Genomic DNA, 22,422 nt, shown 5'->3' on the forward strand with positions numbered 1-22,422 from the left:
CAAGCTCTGCGTCGGGCTTTGTGCTGACAGCTCAGAGCCTGGAGCCTGCTTCAGAGTCTGTGTCTCCCTCTCTCTCTACCCCTCCCCTGCTCCTGCTGTGTTTCCTTCTCTGTTTCAAAAATAAATAAACATTGAAAAAAATTTAAGAATATGAAGCTAGGGAAAGATGGAAGTGTAGAGGATGGACACTAGGAAGGGAAATCCCTCAGACACCACACCTCTGCTTTGGATTGCCAGGCTCTTGTGGATTCACATCGGCATGTTTTATTTTCTTTTGTCTCAGGAGATCCACTTTCTTTGTTTCTCAAGGTGCACGTGGCCGATGTGGGAGCCCCTCAGTTGGGAAGTTTACATTGCCTCAGACCCAGCAGACGGCACTAAGGATAGCTGTTCTTCTGGTGGAGAGAACATATGATTGGTCAGCTATACATCTGGATCCGTCTCTGGTCCAACCACTGATCACTGATGAGGGTAGGTACCAAGGTCTGGAAGCTCCTGGGCTGGACAAGCGCTCCTGAAATTTTGTACGGTGCCCTTTGTAGTTGATTACATGTTCTGTGCATGAAAATAGTAAGCGTTAATAACAACCAGCTAACATACTATGTACCCATACTATGTGCCAGAGTCTTTGCTGACCGTATATTCCCCATCTCAGTCCCCACAATAAATGCTCAGGAGGACATAGAGTGGTCTCACAGACCCACTAAGACACTTTTCCCAGATGATCTGGACAATAAGCAAAGGAAAGAAACCCAGGTTCATCTGTGCTCAGGGCTATATCGTTAACCGTTTCACTGGAACCTAATAAACAGAGGCTGGTCTTAGTGTATACTCTGTTGAAAAAAACTGTCATCACTCTTACAGTTTCCTTTTCCCCGTGGTTGTACGTTGGCTGCTATCAAAGAGCTGAGGACACTTGTGATTCTTGATTTTGTTCAAGGAACTCAGTTAAAGTGATGGTAGCAATTAAGCACAGCAGATTCTCAGAAATCGTTGCCCTTAGTTAATGAGTGACTTTCAGAAGAGTGGGCTTATATCCTCCCAAGAGGACGTGCATAATAAAAATTGATGTCAGGTGGATCCGGCCTGCGTGCGGAAATAGGCTTCCCGGAATGTTCAGGATGCGTTTTGTTTTCTGTAAGTATTTGCAGACTGCCCCCTGAGGGGGACATTGCCCACCCCAGAAGGGTGTAAATGCCAGCAAGAAACCATGGGTCCAAGGAGGCCTCAGTTTCATGTGGCCTCCTTCCAGGTGGAAACGGCTGAGTCTCCCCTCCCTATATTTTATGCCCCACGTCACCTGCACAGAGGAGTGAGAAACGGTTCACAGCAGTTTGTTGGTTTTTAATCATCTCCTTGCTGCATCACAAGGGCTACTTTTGTTGCTTACCAGAGTCAGTGACTGAAATCTCGGTACAAAATTAACTTTGTAAACCTCAGAAAGCAGTTCAGTTAGATTAGTGGTCATTTTTGTCCCCCTCATCTCTTGCCTTTCTCACCTGTAACCTGCAGGGTACTTACTGATTTGAAATGTAGATGAACTAGGTTCTGTCCCGAATAAAAGCCAGATTTCAGTGTTTATTTATTAATTTTTAAATTAATAAATGGTTTCAGTGTTTATTAATTTTTAAAATTTTATTTTCCTCTTGTACTTTATAGCTGTGTCTGTATTCTGAGGCTGATGGATTTTCTTTTCCTTTTTTTATTTTAGAGGGAGAGAGTGTGCCCATGTGTGCATGGGTGTAAGCATGCATGGGGGAGGGGGAGAGGGAGGGAGAGAGAATCCCAAGCAGGCTCTATGCAAAGTGCAGAACCCAGTACGGGGCTCGACCCATGACCCTGGGATCATGACCTGAGCTGAAATCAAGAATCAGATGCTCAACGAGCTGAGCCATCCAGGTGCCCCTTAATGTTTATTTTTATTTAAAATGTTTACTGAGGTGCCACCTAGCTACTACTTTATTAAGTCCACTTTAGGAATTATTATTTTTTTGTGTGTGAAGAAAGTTAACTTTAAAATTTTTAAATTTTTTTCCATTTATTTATTTTTGATAGGCAGAGAGAGACAGACCACAAGTGGGGGAGAGGCAGAGACAGAGGGAGACAGAGAATCCGAAGCAGGCTCCAGGCTCCGAGCTGTCAGCACAGAGCCCTCCGCGGGGCTTGAACTCACAGACCGCGAGATCATGACCTGAGCTGAAGTCGGACGCTTAACTGACTGGGCCACCCAGGTGCCCCGAAGAAAGTTAACTTTTTTTTTTTTTTTTTTTAATTTTTTTTTTTAACGTTTATTTATTTTTGAGACAGGGAGAGTCAGAGCATGAACAGGGGAGGGTCAGAGAGAGGGAGACACAGAATCTGAAACAGGCTCCAGGCTCTGAGCTATCAGCACAGAGCCCGACACGGGGCTCGAACTCACGGACCGCGAGATCATGACCTGAGCCGAAGTCGGCCGCTTAACCGACTGAGCCATCCAGGCACCCCAGAAAGTTAACTTTAAAAAATAATTGGAAGGTGGGGCACCTGGCTGGCTCAGTCAGAAGAGCACACGAGTCTTGATCTCAGGATCGTGACTTTGAGCCCTGTGTTGGGGGCGTAGAGATTACTTACATACATACTTACATACATGAATGCTTTAAAAAATAAAAAATAGGCATAAGAATTTCTGTATTGGCTAGTACAATTATTCAGTAGCTCTCATAGTTAGAGCTAATACAAAATATCTAGGACTTGAAAACTGGTGGTGAAACTGCTTGTGTGCACACACGAATGCACTCAAGTCCTATTAGAATTTCATTTAGAATAAATTAGTTTAGGATTTAGTGTAAAATATTTTTCTAATTTCTAAAGAAGCACATTTTCATTATAGAAAATTCAGAGAGTACACATACAGATTTAGAGACCTAGTGAGTACATGTAAAACTAAGGTGTGATGTATATATCACATGTATACGTGAATGTTGTGTATAATTTACTTCCTAGAGATTCCTATCTCAAATTTGAATACAGAACATTGTATAAAAGGCCATTAGTATGAGATAACCTAGCCAAATAACCGACAGTAATTTAAATGATCATGTAGTGAACAAGCTAATACAATTAAAGGTGTGTAAGACTCCTATTTCCATATGTGGCTTCCAACATCTAATCAGTAACCCAGACTGCTGAAGATGATGTGAGCATATACAAGTGTGCACTCATGAATGAGAACAGAACACAGGTTAGGTATTGATGTTTAATTAGCTGCTAGGCTTTTTTACCACCTAGGTAACCTCTCCCCACAAATTTTTTTTTTTTTTTTTTAAACGTTTTTATTTATTTTTGAGACAGAGACAGAGCATGAACGGGGGAGGGGCAGAGAGAGAGGGAGATACAGAATCGGAAGCAGGCTCCAGGCCATCAGCCCAGAGCCCGACGTGGGGCTCGAACTCACGGACCGCGAGATCGTGACCTGAGCTGAAGTCAGACGCTTAACCAACTGCGCCACCCAGGCGCCCCGCATCCCCACAAATTTTAACAACCAAGCTGTTTGAGCTTAGGTCTTAATGAATTTATAAATTGTGACATGCCATGAGCCTTGATGCTAGAAGTTTAAATGCGTGAAGACGAGGACGTGTATAATGTAATATAGTAGGTTTGTTGAAACCCACCCCTTAGAGCCCATCCCTTCAAGTGTTTTGTCCCACGTAGTTGCGTTAAGAGGTTATGAGTTGTCTCCGCAATGCGTGAATGTAGTCATTCAGCGATATTGATGGACTGCTGTGTGTACACGTAATTGTGGATGAGACTGTCATGATGGACAGAGAGGACTCCTGGCCAGTCTGAGACAGGAGTGTAAGTCCTGCATGGAAGGTGGCCCAGGGTGATAGAGACTCCCGCCCAACCCCATCCCTGGGGTCAGGTCGATGGAAAGACACATGACTTCTCAGCTGAATACTGGTCACTGAAATTCCAAGGTGGTGTGGGGCCTTTAGAGACTGTACTAATCGGGCCTTTAGAGACTACCTTTAGAGACTTGTCATAGCCAAGGCTTCAGTTAGCACTGTGGTTAACTGTGGCTTCAGTAGCCTGTTCAAGTCAGACCTTTGACCTGTGGTTTTATTTTTATTTATTTTTAATGTTTATTTTTGAGACACATTGAGAGAGACAAAGAGTGAGCAGGGGAGGGGCCGAGAGAGAGGGAGACACAGAATCGGAAGCAGGCTCCAGGCTCTGAGCTGTCAGCATGAGCCCCACGCGGGGCTTGAACTCACGAGCCGTGACATCGTGACCTGAGCTGAAGTGGGATGCGTAACCGACTGAGCCACCCTGGCGCCCCGAGTCAGACCTTTGAAAAGCCCCAGGATTTAGCGGAGGGCGTTGCAGTACGTACTCAGCGACCGCTTACTGATGATCGACCGCAGGAAGTCTGATGAAATGATGCTTGCACGACTGAAAAATCCTTGTTCTGCTCTAATCCCAGATGGATCTAAGCGCTAGGATGGATTTGCTTGTCTGGCTTGCTAATTCGTTATCTCCATCCCAGCAGCTCTTCAGCAGTTCGAACGAGAGAGGCCGGGCTGCCAAGGCGTACTGAGCATGTCTCGCGTCCTCGGGGTGAGTAGTTTGACAAGGACCGTGTGTATTTCCATCTTAAAACTGGGATACGTTTGTCTCAGTCATATCCACTCGATTTAAAATTACTCAGTTTGCATGTGGATTGACACACCCATAGACCACACATTTAATTGATGGGTGTTAACATGAGTCAGCACTTCTTTTTCCTGGTTCATGCTGACAGTTCAAATCCAGGCTCTACCGCTTGGAGCTGTGTCACCTTGGGAAGGTTACTTGACATCTCTGTTCCTCATTTCCTAATCTATACATGATGGATAATGATTACACCCAAATTACAGAATGCATCTGAGACTAAATGACTTAATGCAGGTAAGGAGCACAGAATACTGTTTGTCACATAGTGAGAACTGTATAATTACTGTATTGTCACTATCCTAAAACATAAAACACTGACATAAAAAACAAGTAATTCAGCAGAGAAAATAGTCTATAAAGTAGTTGTTAATATATACAAGATGATGATTAGACTTAAAATTCTAAACATATCTGAATCCAAATGAATCCATATTGCAAAGAACAGAGAACCCTGTCACATGGTACCAATTTTATTATTCCTAACTGTGATGGTAGTAATATGAAGAATATTTAGATTATTAGATCAAACTAATATTTAGTTTATCATCTATCACAAAGGTTTCCATTATTTTCGATGTTTTAAATATGTTGAAAAACATGAATTACAACAATGAGGATGAAATTAAATGGTGAAAATGGAAATGTAGTCATTTAGAATAGTTTTTCTGTCTTCGGATGAAAAATAGATCCTGCAGGAAGCTAGGTCCTCGGAACTGAATACATTTTAAAATCTCATTTGTTTTTCTTGCAGTTTGCAGATGTGGAATTGTTAAAATGTTCGTATCTTTGAGCTAATGTGGCATCACAAATTTAATTTGCAAAACAAAGATGACGTGTCTAGGACATGAGCCATAATCACTTTTTTCCCTCTTTCAGCTTCACGTTGTAGGGGCTCCGTTAGACTACTCAAGCATATTTTGTGACTTTGTAGAAATTTCCAAATAAATAAAGTCTTGGAAAATCATAAGAGAATAGCATTTTGGAACAAAACAGTTGCTCATAATTTATCCTTTTCACCGTTTCTAAGTTGTGTCGAGTTGTTGGAATGTCTGGGGTGCTTCGGGCTCGTAATTCACTGGGAAGCCTTCGTGCCACGGTGATCGGATCCGTGGGAAGGGATGGGGGAGTTGGGAGCGGATTGGGTGGTGAGAACCACACGTGGCGTTGCCCCCCCCAAGACAGGGTGGGCCGACGGGAGGGTTGCCTGCAGCGTGGTAGCTCCTGGGGCCACCGTGGCCGCCCCCTCATACCCACCACTGTGCTCCACCCTTGGCTGGCGGCTTCCCCAGCACGAGCCGGGCCTTACTTTCAACACCGCGGCAAGTCTGGAGGTGCTGCGGTTGGAGGCTGGCAGCCAGTGCTCCACTTGCAGTGGGTCTCGGTTCATTCTGGAAGGCAGATTGGAGCGGCACGTCTGGTCACTGCTTCTCAATGCAGCTTAGCATCTGCGTGCAGTCTCATCACACCTTCGCCGTGTCACACAGAGATGGCCAGACTTCAACATTGGTGCACTCCTGGGGTGTCTGGTTTCGTAGAGCGTCATCTTTGAAGGTCGTTCACGCTTCATGTTGCTGCTTTGGCAGAGTGTATGGGAAGGGGGTAAAGAGTAGCTCAAAGGGTTTATTATAATTGAGTTTGTCTATTTAAAGGGCCATTTACTCTGCCAATAGCAGGGATGATTATTATTATTATTATTATTATTATTATTATTATTATTAGCTCTAGCTGTAGTAGTAGTTATGGTAGGAAAAGCAGGGGAGGGGGAGAGAGGAAAGGAATCTAGTAGCCATCCTAATGCCATTAATATTTATTGGGCCCACTGCTAAGGGCTGCCACGTAGAATGTCGTGCAGTACTTACATGGGCATTACAAACAGCGTGTCAGTATGGTTCTCAGGTTGGAGATGACGTACAGAAGGGGTTGTGTGACTCGTCCCAGCTCATGGAGCTAGGAAATGATACAGGTGGATTCAGACCTCTGCGGTCGGCATCCTTCATACCCGCTCCCATCTATGTCCTTAGAATCAGGACCTGGGCTTGATTATTCCGTATGCTCATCTTACGATATAACTTGTCACTATGGGTTTGATCTTTTTAGCCTCGATATCCTCATCTACGGAAAGTCCCTAATAACAATAACCAATCTTTCTCGCAAGCTTAATGTGAGGGGGGGAAAAAGATGTTGTTGACAAACTGTTTTGTAAACTATAAACCCTTCATCAATAAATGTTAGTATCTTACTGGTGTTAAGTATTTTGTGTTCTAGAAATGAGACTAGTATGCAGTTATAAAATGTTGACAACAGCAAATGCTGTCAATTCATTCTCAGGAGTTGTGATCCCAGGATGTTGGATGTGGAGGTTATCCAGTCCACAAGTGCTCAATCAAGTGCTGCGTATTTGTATCATTTAGGGGAGCTTCTAAAAATGGTTGTTGCTCAAGATTCAGTCCATTTTCGGAAATCGTATTTCATTGGTCTGGTGTAGGGCCGAAGCATCTAAGTATGTGTACACTTGCATGCATACGTATTTGGACGTGTAGACGTGTGTCTGAACATACGCGTTTATATGTATGTTTGTGTGTGTTCTCCAGAATGATTCTAGTATGTAGCCAGAGGGCAAAAATGGCTGGATTCAACCAGCCAGCTTCCTTCTGATGTGAGGGGTGACCATCTGTTCACCAAGGACAGCCCCCTGGACACATGCTGCCCACTGTCCCACCTGGTTAGCCCACCCCCTTTTACTCTCAAAAGTCATTGTTGGGATGGCACATGATACAGGGTTACGTAGGTGATGTAGTCCCCTGCTGATGAGGAACTGAGGTTTTGGGAGGCTATTGTCCTTCTAAAAGGAATAGAATATGAGATTGCTGCAGAGCCATGTTGAACACCTTGTGAGTAAGTAGGATGTTTCTTGTGATTCTTAACCTGAGAGGATTTCTCAATTTTTCTTTGATAATAAGAAGTCTTTAAAATAAGAATACGCTGTGTTTCCACGTCAGCCAACAAAGTTTTGCGATACTGACGTCTCATCCCACGGGTTGATTCACGTAGAACATAGTTGATCCTCGTTTATAATTGCTGAAAGCAGCTTCTTGTGAATACTGTCCTTTGTTATTTAACAAATTAGATTTAGGAAACAAATCAACAGCTTTATCAACTGTCTGAATACTGGTTTTCTGAACATCACATATGGTCCTCCTGGGTACGATGTGCTTAATGACAATATTTATGCAACCTCGGACCAAAAGAACATTCGATCCTGACCAAGAGATTTGACCTGTTGTTCCTCTGACAAAATGATGCAGTGTTCTTAGCTGACACTTTCTCAGCCGACGTCAGACTTGATTTTGGCATTAAAGCCAGCATTACCCTGCATATCCGTGCCCCAGAATAGCTAAGATATTTTTCAGCCAGTAGTCTGGGTTTTAAAGGATGCACAAGGAGTCTGTATTCAGTCCACATACAAATCCATGGATGTGGGCATTTTGCTGTGGTGATAGTAACGTTATCCTCTCATCACTGGGCTGCTGTTCCAGGGTGACCCGATCAGAAGTGCAGATCTATGAAGATAACAGGTCTCCGAGTGAAACCAAGGATGCTAGAAGTTTACGTCACTGGGCAGTAATGAGTGTCTGCTTGTGGAGTCCGGGAACTGTATGATACCCTAAAGATCCAATACAGTAGACCATATGAGACTGGAGTGTTCTCACTTTTGTTTGTATATGATTATGGATGAACACCAGAAATTCATTTAACTTTTTTAAATTCTGGCATAGTTAGCATACAGCGTTATAATAGTTTCACGTGTACGATATAGTGAGTCAACAATTGTGTACCTTACTCAGTGCTCATCATAGTGAGTCAACAATTCTGTACATTCAGTGCTCATCATAGGGATTTAACACTTCTGCTCATTACTCAGTGCTCATCATAGTGAGTCAACAATTCTGTTCATTACTCAGTGCTCATCTTGATGATTCTGCAATTCCGTACATTACTCAGTGCTCATCTTGATGAGTCAACAGTTCTGTACATTACTTAGTGCTTATCTTGATGAGTCAACAATTCTGTACATTACTTAGTGCTCATCTTGATGAGTCAACAATTCTGTACATTATTCAGTGCTCATCTTGATTCAACAATTCTGTACATTACTCAGTGCTCATCATACTGAGTGAACAATTCTGTTCATTACTCAGTGCTCATCAGAGTGAGTCAACAATTCTGTTCATTACTCAGTGCTCATCCTGGTGATTCGGTAATTCTGTACATTACTCAGTGCTCATCAGAGTGAGTCAACAATTCTGTACATTACTCAGTGCTCATCTTGATGAGTCAACAATTCTGTACATTACTTAGTGCTCATCTTGATGAGTCAACAATTCTGTTCGTTACTCAGTGCTCATCTTGATTCAACAATTCTGTACATTACTCAGTGCTCATCATACTGAGTGAACAATTCTGTTCATTACTCAGTGCTCATCATAGTGAGTCAACAATTCTGTACATTACTCACTGCTCATCTTGATGATTCTGCAATTCCGTACATTACTCAGTGCTCATCTTGATGAGTCAACAATTCTGTACGTTATTCAGTGCTCATCTTGATTCAACAATTCTGTACATTACTCAGTGCTCATCATACTGAGTGAACAATTCTGTTCATTACTCAGTGCTCATCATAGTGAGTCAACAATTCTGTACATTACTCAGTGCTCATCTTTTTTTTTTTTAATTTTTTTTTGTTTATTTATTTTTGAGACAGGGAGAGACAGAACATGAACAGGGAAGGGTCAGAGAGAGGGAGACACAGAATCTGAAGCAGGCTCCAGGCTCTGAGGTGTCAGCACAGAGCCCGACGCGGGGCTAGAACTCACGGACTGCGAGATCATGACCTGAGCCGAAGTTGGCCGCTTAACCGACTGAGCCACCCAGGCGCCCCTACTCAGTGGTCATCTTGATGATTCTGCGATTCCGTACATTACTCAGTGCTCATCTTGATGAGTCAACAATTCTGTACATTACTTAGTGCTTATCTTGATGAGTCAACAATTCTGTACATTACTCAGTGCTCATCTTGATGATTCAACAATTCTGTACGTTACTCAGTGGCCATCTTGATGATTCTGCAATTCTGTACATTACTTAGTGCTCATAATAGTGAGTCAACAATTCTGTACATTACTCAGTGCTCATCATGGTAAGTGTGCTCTTCATCCATGTCAGCTATTCCCCCCAACCCTCACTTCCTGTCTGATAACCACCTGTTTGTTGTCTACAGTTATGAGTCTGGTTTTTTGTTTTTTGTTTTTTCTTTGTGTGTTTGGTTTCCTAAATTCCACCTATGAATGAATACCTGTGGTGTTTGTCCTTCTCTGACTTATTTCTCTTTGCATTATACTCTAGCTCTATCCCTGTTGTTGCAAATGGAAAGGTTTCATTCTTTTTTTATGGCTGAGTAATATTCCATTGTATACATGTACCACAACTTCTTCATCCATTCATCTGTTGATAGACACTTGGGCTGCTTCCATAATTTGGCTGCTGTAAATAATGCTGCTATAAACATAAGGGGGCATATATCTTTTGAAAGTAGTGTTTTTGTGTTGTTTGGGTAAACACCCAGTGGAATTACTGCATCATGTGGTAATTCTGTTTTTACGTTTCTGAGGCACCTCCATACTGTCTTCCACAGTGGCTGCACCACTTTGCCCTTCTACCAGCAGGGCATGAGGGTTCCTTTTCCTCCACATCCTCGCCAACACTTGGTGTTTCTTGCATTTTTGATTTTAGCCATTCTGACAGGTGTGAGGTGGGATCTCATTGTAGTTTTGATTTGCATTTCCCTGATGATTAGTGATATTGAGCATCTTTTCATGTGTCGGTCATTTGGATGGCTTCTCTGTAAAAGGATCTGTTCATGTCTTCTGCCCATTTTTTAATTGGATTATTAGTTTTTTGGGAATTGAGTTGTATAAGGTTTTTATATACCCTGGATACTAACCCTTTATTGGATATATTATTGGTAAGTATCTTCTCCCATTCAGTAAGTTGTCTTTTTGTTTTGCTGATTGTTTCCTTCGCTGTGCAGAAGCTCTTTATTTTGATGTAGTCCCAATAGTTGATTTTTGCTTTTGTTTCCCTTGCCTCTGGAGACCTATCTAGGAAAATGTTGTTATAGCCGATTTCAGAAAAATTACTGCCTATACTCTCTTCGAGACTTTTTATGATTTCAGGTCTCCCATTTAGGTCTAAATTTAATCTGTTTTGTGTTTGTTTTTGCGTATGGTGTAAGAAAGTGGTCCAGTTTCATTCTTTTGCATGTTGCTGTCCAGTTTTCCCAGCACCATTTGTTGAAGAGACTTTTTACCATTGCATATTGTTGCTTCCTTTGTCAAAGATTAATTGATGATATGATGGTGGTTTTTCGTTCTGTTCTATTGATCTGTGTGTCTGTGTTTATCCCAATACCACACTGTCTTAATGACTGCTGCTTTGTAATGTAACTTGATGTCTGGAATTGTGATGCCTCCAGGTTTGCTCTTCTGTTTCAAGATTGCTATCACTGTTCAGGTCTTTTGTGGTGCCATACAAAGTTTAGGATTGTTTGTTCTAGTTCTGTGACAAATGCTGTTGGTATTTTGGTAGAGATTGCATTAAATCTGTAGCTCGCTTTGGGTAGTATAGACATCGTAACAGTATTTGTCCTTCCAATCCATGAGCATAGAATATCATTAAGAGGTCGATTTTGATGTATCTGAGATTTCTTCTACAAATCTCCAAAAAACCCTTTGCAGAATATAGTGGCACTTTCCTTGATTGTAAATTTTGAATGGTTATATGGTTGATTTCGAAAGGTGCTATGGCTGTGCCAAGTGGGCCCTCCGCAAACAGTTGGCTCGTGTTATTTGAAAAAGAGGAGTGTAACTCTTAATGGGATTTAGAGCCCAAGAAATGTATACTCTTCTCATAGTTGTCTAATTTACGAAAGAAAGGTCAGCAGATTTCCCCATTTTCTGAGGAAAGGGGACAATGAAAAGAAACACTTACTCCAGCTGTTTTTCTGATTCTCCCAAGACATGCTGGGTGTCCCTCCTCTGTATTCTAAGCACACCATGTACATTTCCTTTATTAGGATCCATTGCACAGTGTCCTAGAAGTACTGTTTTGGCAGTCTTTCTCTGGTCTAGAGCAGAAACCATGTCCTTCTTAGATTTGCATGCAAAGCTCTCGGCAAAGAAATTAACCCAAACTGGATTTACAAAATACCTTTGGAGGTAACACATAGTCAGGGAGCAATATTTAGGGTGACGTGAACAACTACAATGAAGCATCACGGAAACCAGACCGTTCCCATAAACAAAACACTCATTCACTATTCAGAGTCAGTTCCTTTCTAAAGGTGATCAAAAGAATGAGGGAGGTAGAGAGAGCTTATCAAAATCTGGTTTTGCTCAAATTGACCAATATGTTTTGAAGACCCTAACGCAGATGCTTTTAAATAGTTGCGCTCATCAAAGTTCACTCTGACTTAATCTGAGCGGTGGGGAATGTCTTTGAATGTGGAGATGGCCAAACGTTCATGGATACACTTTCCAGAATAATATGATTATGAGATCAACCAAGGATGACCAAATGCAAAGGGTTTAAGTAGTTCTAGAAGATGCCGGCTGATTGTCTGGATGAAAATGGCAGCATACACACTCAATAAAGCACATTACTGATCCCGGTCACCTGCTTCGTATGGCTCTACTGTGGCCCTGTTTTCCAGGGTGGCAGTTTGGCCGTCATCTCCAGAGCGTAAGGACTGCCCACCTTCCTGAGTCCGTTAGACTCCCTGAATGCTTTACTTACAGGCAGGTATCCACTTCTGAGCCACTGCATCGCCTCCGTGGTAGAGGAAAAGAGCGGTGATAGATGGAGTTGGCCTTCTGAACAGGAAGGTGCTTTTTCTAATACCAAGCAGTTACTGATTTCCCTGCGTGTGTTCAAAGGAGTGTAACCCACCTGGCGTATTTCAGTTGTGCTTATCCATAAAATGCCAGATGGCCCCTCGACACCAGCTTTGCTTACTAATCACAACCAGTGTCATCTGTATATCGGCGTAATGCGCACACTGATAAAGTTGTGCAGTTGTCATGGGACTGGAGAAGGTTTATAACCACACCAGCTTCTGCACTTTACAATCCGTAATGTTTACACACCGCTTTGGGGATGTTTCTCCAAGGACAAATCGATCCCTTTAATCTTGGTGTCATCTATGCATCACTGACGTGTTTCGCTCTGTGCTTTCGCCTGTTCACAAGATGAATGAAACTCTTCCTTTTGGATCTCACACCAGCGTGTGACACAGGAAGCATCGGCGACCTCACGGTCCCGGGAACCCCATCACACGCCAAGCTCTCTGACCCCTAGGCCATCAGTAGTGCTTGTAACTGATACGGGTTGCAAACTATATAGCTACCAGAAAACCAGATCTTCGAGAACATTTTCTCTGAGCTTAGCACGATTGACTGAGCCACCTGGCCTTTCTTCAGAGATCTTTTCTTTGTCTTTTGTCTTGAAGGAGGGGAGTCGATACCTACTGGTCTCCACTGTCCTTTTGTAAGAAAATCTTGCAGAGAATCTGCTTCACATTTTACCAAGGACAGTAACTGTTTCAGATGACTGGCATAATGGTGATTCTGTTTCGGTTTCTTATTTTTATTTTTTTTTAAGTTTATTTTTAACAGAGAGATAGCATGAGTTGGGGAGGGGCAGAGAGAGAGGGAGAAAGAGAATCCCAAGCAGGCTCTGCACCACCAGCACAGAGCCTGATTCAGGGCTCGAACTCATGAAACCGCGAGACCATGACCTGAGCCAAAACCAAGAGTGCAACGCCTAACTGACAGAGCCCCTCAGGTGCCCCTCTATTTCTGTTTTTTGTTTGTTTGTTTTTAAATAACAGTTGTGACTTTAAAATGCAACATGCAGCAGTTGTATTTTTTTAAATTAATTTTTAAGTAGGTTCTATGTCCAGTGTGGGGCTTGAACACGACCCCGAGATCAAGAGTTGTGTGCTCCACTGACTGAGTCAGCCAGGTGCTCCAAACGGCAGGATTATTTTTTTTTTTAAACAAGATAATGTTATATGTGAGCTGCAATGCATTTCATTTGAATATTGTTTGTTCCACTATTTCTGTGTTTCAGTTCTTCTTTTCCATAGTTTTTACTCTATGAAAAATGATGTATTTTAGAATAGATGACTCTGCCATTGTCCACTTCTAGTTTTCCAAACAGACATTTCTGAGATGGTTTTTAAAAACTAACATTTTGGGAGCACCTGCGTAGCTTAGTTGATAAGCATCTGACTCTTGATTTTGGCTCAGGTCATGATCTCACAGTTTGTGACATCGAGTCCTTAGTCGGGCTCTGTCCTGACGGCATGGAGCGTGCTTGGGATTCTCTCTCTCTCTCTCTCTCTCTCTCTCTCTCTCTCTCTCTCTCTGTGGCCCCCACCAACTCTCACTCTCTCAAAATAAAGAAACATTAAAAAAAAAAATAAGTCACATTTTGGCTTTTACACAAGCGATGGAATCATGCTTCCCAGGAGTAAAACTTTTTTCCAGTAATGTCTGCACCGTAATAGCCATGACACGACCAATTCTAAATTTCAAAATGATGAGGAAATCGGTATATTAAGTTAATTTTGAGAAGCATCACTTTTAGAGCAGCCTGTTGCTCTAGTGACGTTAATAGCATGTACACCTTTTTGTAATGGAGAACTAACTAGAATCACTGAAAAAAACTTTTTAGCATTTATTCACTTTTGGGAGAGAGAGACTGTGCACGAGCAGGGTAGGGGCAGAGAGAGAGGGAGATAAGAATCCGAAGCAGGCTCCAGGCTCCGAACTGTCAGCACAGAGCCCAATGCGGGGCTCAAACCCATGAACTGTGAGATCATCACCTGAGCCAGAGTTGGACACTTAACCGACTGAGCCACCCAGGCGCCCCTGGAATCACTTTTTAACATGGCTTGGTAGGGAGTCTACGGTGAGGGAAGACCTGAGGATTGGTTTCTTCAGCCTTTTGATAAGATACTGGTAGAGATACGGCTTCCTCTTCCTAGATAACCGGTTTCTCACAGTAACCATAAATATTCTTTTGGATTTCACAGACCTGTATGTTCTGCTAAGGTCAAGGTTTCAGATAGAGCTTAATAAATTTGTGGTAGTATTTGGTGACTCAGTAGGGCTTTGGTTTGTCCTCGGCCAGACTCTCAAGAGAATATCCTGTCCTAGCCTCTTTATTTATTTATTTTTTTAATTTTTTTTACATTTATTTATTTTTTGAGAGACATAGACAGAGCACAAGTTGGGGAGGGACAGAGAGAGAAGAAGACACAGAACAGAAGGAGGCTCCAGGCTCTGAGCTGTCAGCACAGAGCCCGACGCGGGGCTCGAACTCACAAACCGTGAGATCATGACCTGAGCCGAAGTTGGGCGCTTAACCGACTGAGCCACCCAGGCGCCCCTGTCCTAGCCTCTTTAAACTGTGGTGTTTCTCCCACTCCATGCAGGTGGGGCCAGCTTCTCCAAGGTGTAACCTGTGGTGTTTCTCCCACTCCATGCAGGTGGGGACAGCTTCTCCAAGGTGGTCTCTGACTTTAGTGATGCCCTTCTCTGGGCAGAAAGTCCACATGCTGTCCGATCCCATTCAACTCCCAGTTGTAAGGAGAACAAAATTTTGTGACTGGAAACACAGCTGCTTATCTTTCACGTCTACCCAGATATTTCTGCTACGCTGCAGGGAATCTCCATCAGTTAAAACTCGTAGAATACAGATGGCAAACAAGCATATGAATAGATGCTCTGTGCCTTCTGTCATCAGGGACATGCAAATGAAGACCATCATGAGATACCACTACACAACTGTTAGAAAGGGTGGAATTCAAAACACTGACAACACCAAATGCAGGGGGTGGGGGGGGAAAGATCAACTGGGACGGTGTCATTCACTGCTGGTGGGCATGCAAGATGGTGCAGCCACTTGGGAAAGACACTTGGATGATTTCTTACAGAATGACACAGCCTTACCATATGATCTAGCAATCGTGCCGTGCAAAGGAACTGAAAACTTACGTCTATGCAGAAACCTGCACGCAAATACGTAGAGCAGCTTTATTCATAACTTCCCAAACTTGGAAGCAGCCAGGGTGTCCTTTAGTAGGCAAAGGGCTAAACTGTGGCACATCCAGACAGTGGAGTATTATTTAGCACTAAAAAGAAATGAGCTATCATACCAAGAAAAGACCTGGAGTGAACTTGTAGTGCATATTACCTAGTGGAAAGAGCTAACCTGAAAAAGCTATGTACTGTGTGATTCCAAGTCGATGACATTCTGGAAAAGGCAAAACCGTGGAACAGTAGACAGATCAGTGGTTGCCAGGTGAGTGTGGGAGACATGAATAGAGCAGAGCACATAGCACTTTCAGGGCAGTGGAAAGACTCTATGATACTATCGTGGTAGGTACTTGTCATCATACATTTGTGTAAACCTATACGACGGACAGTACTGAGAGTGAACCCTAATGTAAACTGTGGACTTTGTGCAATTACGATGTGTCCATGTAGCTTCGTCAGTCTGTAACCACGCTCTTGTTGGTACTAGGAGAGGCGATGCGTGTGTCGGGGCACAGGTGTGCAGGCAGGAGATATCCCTTTACCTTCCTCTCAGTTTGGCTGTGCACCTGAAATTGCTCTAAAACAAAGTCTTAATAAAGACAGAAGCAGAAACTAGTGATCACATTTTGGTGTAGCATGATCAGTTACTTCACGAGATCGGAGCCTCAATTTATGCTATTTAAATGCGATTTAATCCTCGGGTTGCAGAACTTACAATACCCTGTGTTCTCTGTGTTGGTTTCGTGCATAGTTTGTTTCAACATATTCTGTGTAAGCAAGCTCTTACTTAGGTTATTTTATGAGTCCATCTGTGTATCGTAGATGCGGAAATGTGCTTTCTGCCTACGCCTTTTAGACGGCATTCCTCGCCTTTTCCTTGAGTTCTTTAAGCCGTATGACCAACCTTTCTGTACACCAGCACAGGTCCGCTACCTGCTCGGATGCCATGCCCCTGGCAGGTACCTCCAACATAAACTTGTACTCCGGAATCCATCGGAAACCATATTTCCTTCTTTTTCTCCAAACGTGTGGAGTTTTAATAATTTTAGGAACAATTTATTAAGTGCTCCCTCTGAGGCAGGGATCCCACTAAACGTTAGACATTATCATTTTGTTTGTCTGCCCAACAGCGTGGGCAAGAGCTGGGTGGTGATTTTATCCCTCTTTTGAGATCTGCAGGCCGCAGTTTAGTTAAGTAACTTTCCCCAGGCTGTGCAGCTAGCGGTCGGACCAGCCAGAACCACAGAGCTCTATCATCCTAAAGCCCGTCGTCTTCATCGGCGTGCTCCCTCCTGGTTGGTAACTCGGCCTTCGTCCGGGCTCTGCAGCAGGCCTCACCGTGTCGACTCTGTGCGCCCCTGGCCACGTCTGCAGCCCTAGCCTCGGCCGCTTCTTACCTGTGCACCGCCTTTCAGACAGAGTGGTTTCCTCCTCTTCTGTAGCCTGTGTTCTCCCGTACAGTCCCTGAGGGCACATGTGGCTCCCTTGGCTCCCTCGGTTCTGCTGGTCTCCCCCTCCTCTGCCCATCTTGTGAACCCCACACCCTGCAGCGTCCACTTCACCCCTGACCTGCTGGATGACGTTTCCCCGGACGTCCTGTGCGGAGCTGCCTCACTCTGAGCTCACTTAGGTTGCTCTATGCGTGGAGATGTGGTTGCTTTCTGCTGTGAATCTCTCTGACGTACTCGGAGTTCCTCGAAGACAGCTCAGGTTTCATTTGCCTTTGTATCTCCCAAGACCTGCAGTGTGAAGAGCTTGATCGTGATGTAAGAAATATTTGCTCAACGTATTCCCACTCCCCACATGTGTGTGACTCGAAGTCTTACAAGGTCAGAGCGTCTAAGGGCATCCCTCCGTCACGTCTTCTCTACTCTCTCAAGGTTGAGCAACACGACATCTCATCACTTCTGATGTGGGTGTGGGCATCTTGCGGGCAGTTTGTCCTCCGAGCTTTTGTTCGACTGATTGTCTGTGTTCAGAAATCCTTGCTCTCCATCAAATTCTGTGTGTCCCACGTTTCCGTTAGTGTCTCCCTGGGTGCTCATACCGTGCTCATATTGTGTCTCGTGTGTGTGGAATCTCTACTGGTGCTTTGGACCCGTTGAAGTCTCTGTTCCTTTGGGTTGGCATCTCCAATCACGCCCTTCCTCGTTAAGGCACATATGATGCGCTCTCCTTCCTGTGGTCTCCTCTTCTTCCTGCTCTCCCTCCCTCTCCTTCTTTCCCTCCTCTGCCCCTCCTCCCCCTCTTCTTCGCCTCCTTAAAGTAGGGTCTACACCTAACATGGGGCTTGAACTCAAGACCCCCAGATCAAGAGTTTCGTGCTCTACCTACTGAGCTAGCCAGGCGCCTGTCTTTCCTGTCTTCGTGATCCTTTATTAGAACCTTGGTCCATTCGTTCATCACTGTTGATTGACATAAACCTAGTCACATACATCACTGTTTATTTACACACAGACTTTATAATTTTATCGTCTTCCTCTTTGTATCGTAATGCCATACAGTGCACCCCCTGCATCCCAGCCAGGAAATGCTTACTGCAAGGTCCGTCCAACTGCAGACCGATTTCAAAGGCTTGCTTACTTATTCAGCCTTGAGCTATCTCTTGATTGAAAAGAAGTGACTTTCTTTCCTGAACAATAAGCACATATAGTAGTATCAATTTTTATTTCAAGAGTTAAATAATTACTTATTAAAGAAAACTTCCCATTTTTAGGAGTTTGCAATAATCATGTAAATGAGTTAGTGACTTTTACCCAGGCTTTATCGAGGGAGCTGCTAATTTTCTATAGGTGTGTCAGTAGAGTTTCATTACATTGGGATGATATGGTTCTTTAAAAAAGTAAGTATTTTAGGGGTGCCTGGGTGACTCAGTCGGTTAAGTGTCTGACTTGAGCTCAGGTCATGATCTCATCATTTATGAGTTTGAGCCCCGTGTCGGGTTCTGTGCTGACAGCTTGGAGCCTGGAGCCTGCTTCAGTTTCTGTGTCTCCCTCTCTGTCTCTCTGCCACCCCCCTGCTTGTGCGTGGGCTCTCAAAAATAAGTAAACATTTTTTTAACGTTGGTTGGTTTGTTTATTTATTTATATACTTTTGAGGTGGGGGGGGGCAGAGAGAGAGGGAGACAGACAATCCAGGCTGAGCACAGTCAGTGCAGAGCCCAATGTGGGTCTCAGACTCACAAACCGTGAGATCATGACGTGAGCTGAAATGAAGAGTTGGATGCTTAACCGACTGAACCACCCAGGTGCCCCAAGGATATAAACGTTTAAAAAAAATAAGAAATAAGCAAGTGTTTAGAATGCTGTGCAGGGGTCCGATCTCAGGACCAAGGAGAGCCTTGACTTGGGAAGCCCATCAGGCTGGCTCCCTGAGACCAAAGGTAAAATGTCAATGTAGCGGTCCACCAGCTGTCCGAGCAGCACATGTCCGTCATGTGTAAGATACAGTATTCCATGTCAGAATTTTATAAGACACAATCTGGAGATGTTTTCCAAACATCAAGTAGTATAAAAGCCTAAGTGCTTAATAACTACTTCAGTTTATCTTACTGAATTGTCCAGTACATGTGATTGAGCTGTTTATTGTTACTGTCTTATATTTACTTCTTTCCCCCTTCTCCCTCTTTCCCATCTGCTTGTCCTTCTCCTCTCCATTCTCCTTCTCCTCCTCTTTTCTGTTCCTTCTCTTCCTTCCTCTCTTTTCCAAGTGATGCCGTCGAGTGACCTGTGCTCACTTGCATATAAGGTTTTTGTTCTACAGCATGAGCATGCCCCCTACAGCTGTGGACCTCAGGAATTTTTGTTTGCATGCATTTTTCTCAGAAAGGAGAAGCAAAAGATAAAATGGAAGACAAACAACGTTTCTGGGGCAGCTGTGCACGTGAGAAAGTGTCCCTGCTGCGTTCCACAAAGTAGTTTGTTTGATCCTTGTGTACACATAAGCGGCTTCACCTCGCAGGGAGAGCGTGGTCAGACTGCCACCTGTCACGGCCACACCTGTACCCGACTGGAACGGACGCCTTTCATGCGCTTCTGTGGTGATACGTGGAGAGTAGCTTGGGGGCTGTGGTCAAAAAATAAACAAAACTCGGTCTTCATGGATGGACATCTCCCCGCAAGTGTTTGCATGGGATTTCTACCGATTTGTGACCGAGCTGTACCCCAGGCGGTTGGGGATTGTTGGGTCCAAGTAGATTTATGTGATGCCCCGTGCTGTTGCACTTGACAAGCTTAGTATTTGATACACGTAATAAAGTCTTCTTCGCGGAGAAAAGGATCGCTGACAGTGGGCACACTAATTCACACCGTTTCCTTTTTAATATCACTGTGTGTTTTGTCACTGACATTTTCCCATGAAATATTCTTCTGTCTCAAGTAAAGTGCCTCTGTTTAATTTCCTTCAGGATAATGAATTCTTTACAAGGAAAAGCTGTTTTGTGTGGGGCCTCATTTCTGTTCTTTTACCTTGCTGCTACTTTGCAATTTACTTACGGTTCTGTTCTTTGTTTGAGAACGCTGCTTTGCCACATGGCCGGACTTTGTTTTTCCTGCACGTCACTGTCCCTGCTTTGTGACAAGCATGCTGTCTGCAGGCATCTCGTTCTTACTCAGTGATACTGGATAAACCATGACTCCCGTCACACGGAGCACAGTCACGGGGTGGACCTTCTCCCTGCTCTGTACATGACGCACGGTGGACCCACAGTGGCTGGCACTCCAAATGTTGCTTCACATCTCAATGTTTCTTTCCGGTTTTTTCTCTTTTTCCAGAAGTGGATGGAAAACAATCACACGTAGCATCATCTACTTTTGTTTTTGTCCTTAAAAAGATTTTCCTGTCTATTTGATAGTGCATACATCCTCACGAGTCAGTTCTTGTGTTCAGTGGTTCCTGACATTGGTTTTGAAAATAAAACGGACAGACTTTTATAGATGTTTGATTGGAAAATAGAGCCCTTCGTTTAGCAGAGATATTGCAAAATATGAGCGTTTGACATGCTGACAGTTGGCTGCAAACAGCGGCGGTTCCAAACTTCATTGGTTCACCAGTGCATTCTTTTCCTCCAGTTTCAATCTGCCTGCTTATCTAGTCCTTTTCTTAGGGCACTCAGGGAAGTAGACACCTTAAAAATAATATTTGCTCCCCAGCAAGGATGTGGGAAATACATATGTATTTGCATGTCCACACACACATGCACACATGCTTATATATGTGTATATATGTTTATACACACACACAATACTTCTCCATTATACCTATGTGTGTGTGTGTGCATATGTATGATTGATAGTATATGTTTGTCACAAATATATATTTGTTGGCAGTATATGTGTTACATATACAACACGTATATACACATATACACGCATATACATATGTATTTACATACACAATTACATATCTTTATGCCTTTGTGTGTGTGTGTGTGTGTGTGTGTGTATGATAGCACGTATATGTTTGTGTGTCATATATATAGCATATATTTGTCGGTAGTATGTTATATATGTGTACGATATGCACACATGTATACATATATAGACCTATCCATACACAGATAATACATAGCATTATACGTGTGTGTGTTCATGTATACATGGTAACGTGTATGTATATCTCATATATAATATATATTTGTTAGCATATATATCATATACTACACTTATGTGTTATACATACACGTACATGTATACACGCAAATACGTATTTACACAGATACGTGATACATATCATGATAGCTGTGTGTGTATATATGATAGTACGTATATATATGTCCTGCATATACTATATATTTTTTGGTTGCGTATGTATCATATGTATACTACGTGCATGTACTATGCATATAAGAATGTATACGTGCACGTACATAACAGTATATGATATATAAGCATAATAGTAATGCATAGTTAGTCTACAACTTTTAATTAAGTTCACAGAGAGGAAGAACTGAAGGGCAGAAGGCCAGAGAAGTCCTATCATCACACCCACTTCTGGTTAGTTCTAGGACAGGGCCGAGTAAAAACCTAGGATGTGGGGCCATGTGGAACAAAGACTTTTTTGCTAGCCTCAGTGATAGAAGATGGCCATTGAAGATGAGGGAAATCCATAAATGTTCAGGCAAGGGAAAATAGAAATTGAGTCCATCTGAGAGATGCAGACAAGTGCTCACAGTAAGAGTCCCCGTGGCTCATTGTTTAAACCAGCCAACCTGGAATTTGGGCTCGTGCCCTAGACCCAATAAGGAACTGAGCTGGAAAGCGGAAATTAAAGCAGAAGTCAACAGGAAAGCTTAATTATAAATGGGCCCATGGCTCAGCAATTTTTAACCTTTCTTGTCATCCAAAAAATGTGTATTCACTGAGGAAACCACATTTCAGGGACACCTGGGTGGCTCAGTCATTTTAGTCTCCAACTTTGGTTCAGGTCGTGATCTCATGGTTTGTGAGTTTGAGCCCCGCGTTGGGCTTTGTGCTGATGGCTCAGAGCCTGGAACCTGCTTTGGATTCTGTGTCTCCCTCTCTCTCTGCCCCTGTACCACTCATGCTCTGTCTCTGTCTCTCTCTCTCTC

The 22,422-nt window shown here is 43.3% G+C and overlaps 1 long non-coding RNA gene across 5 annotated transcripts in view; it reads left to right on the top strand.

Moving 5' to 3' along the window:
• Nucleotides 1–227: 227 nt before the first annotated feature.
• LOC131503113 (uncharacterized) overlaps nt 228–22,422 on the top strand; it is a 545,963-nt gene continuing 523,768 nt past the window's right edge. For 3 of the 5 annotated variants that reach the window (XR_009257325.1, XR_009257327.1, XR_009257329.1), the window contains exons 1-2: nt 248–471; nt 4,529–4,596. This is a non-coding gene — a long non-coding RNA (uncharacterized LOC131503113). Of the gene's footprint in view, nt 472–4,525; nt 4,597–22,422 lie in introns of all 5 variants that reach the window. The other 2 variants (XR_009257328.1, XR_009257326.1) reach the window with 2 other exon arrangements.

This window comes from Neofelis nebulosa, chromosome X, assembly GCF_028018385.1.
Source record: "Neofelis nebulosa isolate mNeoNeb1 chromosome X, mNeoNeb1.pri, whole genome shotgun sequence".
Taxonomy (NCBI): domain Eukaryota; kingdom Metazoa; phylum Chordata; class Mammalia; order Carnivora; family Felidae; genus Neofelis; species Neofelis nebulosa.